At 40.5% G+C, this 5628-nt stretch overlaps 1 long non-coding RNA gene across 1 annotated transcript; it reads right to left on the reverse strand.

Annotated features, from left to right (window-relative positions):
• Window positions 1–3340: 3340 nt before the first annotated feature.
• Window positions 3341–4380, reverse strand: LOC134204230 (uncharacterized). The gene is made up of 3 exons (XR_009977810.1): window positions 4306–4380; window positions 3771–4237; window positions 3341–3695 (listed from the first exon to the last, which is right to left on the reverse strand). It is a non-coding gene; the product is annotated as an uncharacterized LOC134204230 (long non-coding RNA).
• Between the last annotated feature and the right edge of the window lie 1248 nt (window positions 4381–5628).

The raw sequence follows: 5628 nt of genomic DNA on the forward strand, positions 1-5628 counted from the left end.
CAGCTATCTGATGATTCTTTGCTAAGGATGCCGGCTGGTATGCAATCTATGAAATCTGAACCGTAAGTGACGCGCTGCTGCTGATGCAGCGGCCGCCATTCGCCTTGACGAAGCCCTGCTGCCATCTCGCGGAGATGGACGTGTGGTTAGAATTTTAGAAAAGTACATGTTGGGCTACTTATCAACACATGTTTTTTAAATCGAAATAATTAAATTTTTTTGTTGCCAATCTAAAAGTAAATCAAATTTCTAACCCGAAAAATCAAACTATTTTCGGCTAAAACGAGTTTTAACGTTTTAATACGCATTTTGAAATTGACGTCCTATATGCCTTGCCGGGTGAAATAAAAAAGCATCACCCAGCCCCCATTTTGTTTTCGCGCTGCCGTTAGGGCCAATAGACACCAACGAAGTGTTCCAGGCTGTCTACGCTCCAGCTCCAGCGGAGCGGTCCGCTCGCCGTGAAATCTCGAACGAAAATGACGCGCTCGCACGCAAGACACGGCTTTTTTTATGCACAGAGATAATCAATCGATGGGCCAAAGGGTGCATACCTTACATCAATATGATGTCCGCGTTGGAGATGCATGAACGAGATTGGTTGGTTCTGAATTTTTCACCGGGCGTGAAAGAATTTAAATTTTCAATAGTTTGACGTTGATAATCAATAGTTTTTATACTATTAGCACATTGGTGGAAAGTTTGCGAATTGATTTAAATATAAATCTTAAAAATCCATCGAAAGATAAAGGCGCTATTAATGTTTGAAACCTTACATGATTTCGTCACGGTCCCCAATTTTTAAATTTTAATTTTGCACCCTGTATCCCAGCCTTCCACTTACGTCAAAAGAAGGCATAAAAAAGTGCAAGCCTAATTTTCCATAGCTCTCAAGAAATATCATGACAATTTTTTGGAAAGAATGAAGAAAAAGAAAGTAAACTCTATTGAGTAAACTTCGCGAATGAATGGTGCATTCGTCACCATTCCCTCCTACATCAACCGCAGCCAACGCAATGCGCGGCAGCAGCAGGGGCAGCAACATCGAGCACAATCATAATAATAACATTCGTTTATTATGATACTCCCAACTCGGGCGGCGGCGGGCGCAGAGTATACGTATTATTATATTATAAGGACGTTTTCACTGGTGGCGTTCTATTCTAAATTTTGACAGTAAAATAGACCAAACCTAAATTTACCATTTTCACCGGAGCGGTTTAAATTTATTTTTCGAACAGTTTCGTTTCAAAAAATTGAAACTGCCATACTCTTTTGTTTCAATTTTTCGCAGTTTTGGACCAGAATCCGCAGTCTGATCCAAATTTTTCAAAACAATAAAAAAACAAAGAAGAGTGTTGTTTGTGTTTATGTTCACATATTTTGACAGGATTCTATCGCGCATTTCGACGAAAATATGTGTTGGCGCTTGCACAGGCTGCAAACGGATCGTGGATTTTTGACCAAAGTCTACCGGAACCATCGACTCCGATTTCGGTGGCGTTGGTGACATCCGATGCGGCTTGTTAGGTTCCTGCTGCTGCTGCTAGTGAAAAAAATTCTCCAAATGCCGTCGTTGGAGGAGCCGATGGAGAAGATTATGTACCTTTATTGCTCGCATTCAGCACGAATAGGCTATCATTCCCGGTGAACTACTGGCATCGCACGGAGCTGCTTATGTGGTATGGAGTGGCACCAATATCCCTAAAATGGAATTCGGTAATCCACGGAATCATTCGCAAATTCTGAAAACAGTTTTTCGCTGATTCCGAAAATAGTTACCAGATTCCGACGTGAATCCTTCGCAGATTCCATCGGGATTCCTTCGCAGATTCCAGAGGGAATCCTTTGCGGATTCCGGCAGAAAACATTCGCAGATTTCAACGGGTATCTTTTACAGATTCCGACGGAAAACCTCGCTTTCTGACGTAAATTCTTCGTGAATACCAACAGAAATCCTTCGCAGATTCCGACGGGAATTCATCAGCGATTCCGTTAAGATTTCTTCGCGGATTCCGAAGAAATTTTCGTGTATTTCGATCGGCCGTTAATGCTCAACCTGCCTTTTCTCTCCGACAGGAACCCTTCGCTTATTCTGACAGGCACAGGAACCATGTGCGTATTCTGTCGGAAGTCATACATGGACTATGGCGTGACTTCAACGAGTGTTTCGACGGGAATCCTTCACGAATTTCGGCAGGAATCCTCAGATTCCGACGGGAAGCACTCAATGATTCCGACAGAATTTTTCGCGGATTCCGACGGCAATCCACAGAATCATTCGCTCTGTAAGATTCCGACGGGAATCTTTAGCGTATTTCGACAGAAAGCTTTCATGGATTCAGACAAAAACCCTTTGCGAATCCCAACGTTGACGGGAATCCTTCAGGATTCCGACAAGAATGCGTCGCGATTTCTGACACGAGTCCTTTGCGTAATTCGAGGGGAATCTTTCGCGGATTTCAACGACAATAGCAGATACTGTCGGAAATCCTTTGAGATTGTGACGGGAGTCCTTCTCGATTTCTGGCGTAATTTTTTTTCGTGATTTGTTATCCTAATTATAATAAGTTCATCACGTAAGAGCTCCTCCTGGAGTTCCTGCAAAAGTACATTAAGGAATACCTCCAGAAATTATTCCAAGTATTCCTTCAAGAATGCCTCCCAAGTGTCAAGAATTTATCCAGAAGTTGCTCCAGAAGTTCCTCAAGGAAATCTTTCAGGAATTCTCCTAGGAAATCCTCCAGAAATTTATCCAGGAGTTCCTTCAAGAATGTTTCCAGGAGCTTCATCAAGAGTTCCTCCAAAAATTCATCCAGGAGTTCTTCTAGGAATTCCCCCAGGAGTTTTTCCACGAATTCCTCAAGAAATTCTTTCAGGAATGCCTATAGAAATTGCTCAAGGAGTTACTCCAGAAGTTTCTATAAAAATTCTTCCAGGAGTTCCTTTAAGAATTCCTCCAGGAGTTCCCTCCAGGAATTCTTCCATTAGTTTCTTTAAGAATTACTCGAGAAGTTCCTTCAGGGATTTCTCCAAGTGCACCTGTTGGAGTTCCTCTACACGCTTAGTTCAGTTCACTCAAATATGGGTGAACAGTACCCATAATCTCAAAAAAGTGCACATACCTATTTATGGGTGAAGTACCATTCACCCATATTTGAGTAGAAGTGGTTCATGGAAATATTGATAATGTTCACCTATTTATGGGTACTTTATTATAGGTAAAATTTACCTTAATATGGGTGATATTTTTTTGTTTTGGTTTCAAAAATCGTATTGGATAAGATTATTAATTAAGCAAAATATTTTATAAGTTAATGAATATAAAGCAAAACGTTTATTGGCTTGCAGACATACATTTTACATTATATACCTAGTTCGATAATTTATTAAACCTTCTCGTTGCCGGCGAGGTTACCGGATGCTAGACTACTGCTTTATAATCAACAGCAGGAATTGATGGCAGTGATCGCGGACTAATCGGAACATCCCTCAGCAACAGCTTCACGTCAGTATGGTGGTATAAACATCAATCTCGGGAACACAAGATAGCTGGCCACAGAAGCACCAATAATGTGGTGGAAGTTTAAGGCCATTCCGGAACTTGTGACAGCTTGGCGGATATTAGCTGTGCCGGTCCAACCGATAAATTGCTGCATCGATCCATTAAACAATTGTCCTTCACCACACAAGATCTGAAAACATTGAAAATAACAATTAAATCCTGAAATATTTTGAATCAACTATAAAATTTAAACTAAATAACATACCAATCTTGGCAATCCGGGTTAGCAGCAGTATCGGATGATAGCAAAATAACATAGTCTTTGGCGAGGTCTTTGGCACAAACATACATAGCAGCATCCTCTTTCTAATCCTCGTCTCACTCTTGAATTACCCTGCCGTCTGGATAATCCTTTCCAGTTAATTCTGTCGGTTCATCTTGTTGCTTTGCTATTATGGTTACTTCCGAGGAGATGATCGGGAACAATAAGACGAAGCAGAATGCATGTTGGAACCAACAGTTTTTGTTGGAGTTGTCCAGAGGTCCCAAACTGAGGCGGTCGCTGGAGGATTCCGAAGCACTGGTACCACACATGAATGTACAAAACTGCTTGCCGGCTGTGACCAATTCATGGTTCGGGAACTTGTATCCGTTTTTCGTCGCCAGTGAGGAGGTTGATATGGTGCTGCTGATCGGAGCTGGAGAAGCTCGTCGAGAACTGCGAGTTGCAACCTGAAAGTTATCGAAATTCAATATTATAAAAACATAGTAATGCTAATTAAATACAACAAAATAGTTACCTCACAAAATAGCACTCACATCAACGGATATCGATTTTACGGCGCGCATAAATAATAGAAAAGGGAACTTTGAAAACTACTGCGATGACGGGCCACCAGCTCGGATTTGTTTATGTTAATTTTTTCAACCAAATATGGGTGAATGAGATTACTCAAATATAGGTAAAGTCGATTTCTTCAGAATATCAGTAACTTTCACCGATTTTTTGGGTGAGTTTTACTAATAATATTGGTAGAATTGCATTTACCCATATATGAGTGAATGTAGTACCCATAAATAGGTAAACCAATCTAAGCGTGTAGGACCTCCTCCTGGAATACCTTTAGAAATTTCTCCAAAAATACCTTCAGGAATTTCTCCAACAATTCTTTCACAAATTCTCCCAGGAAATTCTTCGGAAGTTCCTTCATACATTCCTCTAGAAGTTCCTCCAGGAACTCCTCCTTGACTGATTAATATTTTATGAACGTCTTAGGGGAAATGTTACACGATCAAAAGACTATTATTCTTCCATCTACTTCCACTATTTAATTTTTATGTATCAAACAGATATGTATTTCGTTTTCTGCTTGAAAACTTTTTCAGTGTTTTGTTATTGACTTCCTCCAAGAATTCTTCCAGGAATTTTTTCAATAACTCTTCCAAGAATCCCTGCAGACGTTCCTCGAGGAACTCCTTCAGAAGTTTCTTCAAGAATTCCTCCAGGAATTCTTCCATTAGTTCCTTATCAAGAATTACTCGAGAAGTTCCTTCAGGACCTCCTCCTGGAATTCCTCTAGAAATTCCTTCAGGACTTTCTCCAATAATTCATTCAAAAAATTCTTCCAGAAAATTCTCCAGAAGTTCTTCCCGGAAATTCTTCAGAAGCTCCTTTAAATATTCGTCCAGGAGATTCTTCAAGAATTCCTCCAAGAATTCCCCCTAGACATCCTCCAAGAACTTTTCCCGGAGTTCCTCCACGAATTTTTCCAGGTATTCCTCCAACAATTCTTCCACAAGTTCCTCCAGGTGTTCCTTCAAAAAGTCCCCCAGAAATTGCTCCAGGAATTTATACATTAGTTCCTTCAAGAATTCCTCGAGAAGTTCATTTTGAGTTCCTTCAAACATTCCTCGAAGAGTTTATCCAGGAGATTCTCCAAGAATTCCTCCAGGAGTTTTTTTTTTTTAAATGATTCCAAGAATTCCTTCAGAATTTCCTCCAAGAGTTCCTCCAAAAATTCCTCCAGGAGTTTCTCCGAAAACTCCTCTAGAAGTTCCTCCATTAATGTTTCCATTAGTTCCTTCAAGAATTTTTCGAGGAGTTCCTTCAAGAATTTCTCGAA

The sequence above is a fragment of the Armigeres subalbatus genome, unplaced genomic scaffold (assembly GCF_024139115.2).
Source record: "Armigeres subalbatus isolate Guangzhou_Male unplaced genomic scaffold, GZ_Asu_2 Contig465, whole genome shotgun sequence".
NCBI lineage: Eukaryota > Metazoa > Arthropoda > Insecta > Diptera > Culicidae > Armigeres > Armigeres subalbatus.